This window comes from Helianthus annuus, chromosome 10 (genome assembly GCF_002127325.2).
Source record: "Helianthus annuus cultivar XRQ/B chromosome 10, HanXRQr2.0-SUNRISE, whole genome shotgun sequence".
NCBI lineage: Eukaryota > Viridiplantae > Streptophyta > Magnoliopsida > Asterales > Asteraceae > Helianthus > Helianthus annuus.
In genome coordinates, this window is record NC_035442.2 from 152,646,727 (window position 1) to 152,647,762 (window position 1,036).

Consider the following 1,036-nt stretch of genomic DNA (forward strand, 5'->3'; position numbering starts at 1 on the left):
GATTCTTTGAGCCACCTTAAATGGAGGTGGCACGGTCTGGCTGAAGACTCAAAACTTAGCGCTGCTCGGGAGGCAACCCGGGGTTTTATATTGATCTTGCTATTTTTATCTTTCTATGTTTCAAGGCCATGGCGACACTCAAGTGTGGGGAAGAAGTGCGGAGATTGGTGTGAAGGTAGTGATAGGAAGTCGGATTTTCTACAACATTTGTTGTATCAAACTTCACCAGGTCGATGTACTCTTTCCTTAGTCTTGTTGTGTTCTTTAGCTTTGAAATATTGGTAGTTAGTTGTTTGCTTTTGTTTATGGTTGGGAGGTAGGGTGGTGTTTTGATGTTGATGTGTTTGTTGGGTTGTGAAAGTTGGTGGTGTTTTTAGAAATAAAATAAAAAAAAATTTAAAAAAAAAGAAATTTGGGTTTCGAGATGTAAAGCAAATGTTGGTGTTTTTGTTGAAAGCGATCTTTCCCTCAAAACCGTACATTGGGACAATGTATCCCAAGTGTGGGGATGGGGGAAATTTTTGAGAAGTTAAAAATTTTTTGTGAAACCAAGTAAAAGTGTCAAAGATTGAAAACTTGATATTGTTCCATTTGACACACCGACACCCATTCCTAGTCTTTTCTTGGTGAGAACTTGAGCCACACATGTTTGTTATTGATATTTCATTGTTTGAGTGGCGGTGTGTGTCGTGTGTTAATAGAACTTGTGTACGAATTCATGTTAAATCCTAGAGTTAGCATGCTTTTGAAAATGATAGGGACTTTTAGGTAGCCTCGTCTAGATGTGTGAGAGTGCGGGATTGGTGGGTTGGACCTCATACTTTACATATATGAGCTTGGTATTGTGAGGGGTGGGGGTTTGGTCCTTAGAAAACCACGTTTGAGCCTCAAACCATTCGGTTGCGACCCAAGCCTACTTCCTATATAAATTTTACCTATTGAGATGACCCGGTTTAGGAAATTTAGTATGTAGTGTTGATGTTCTTGCATATATTGTTGAAGTTAAAAAAAAGAAAAAAAGAAAAAAAAAAGAGAA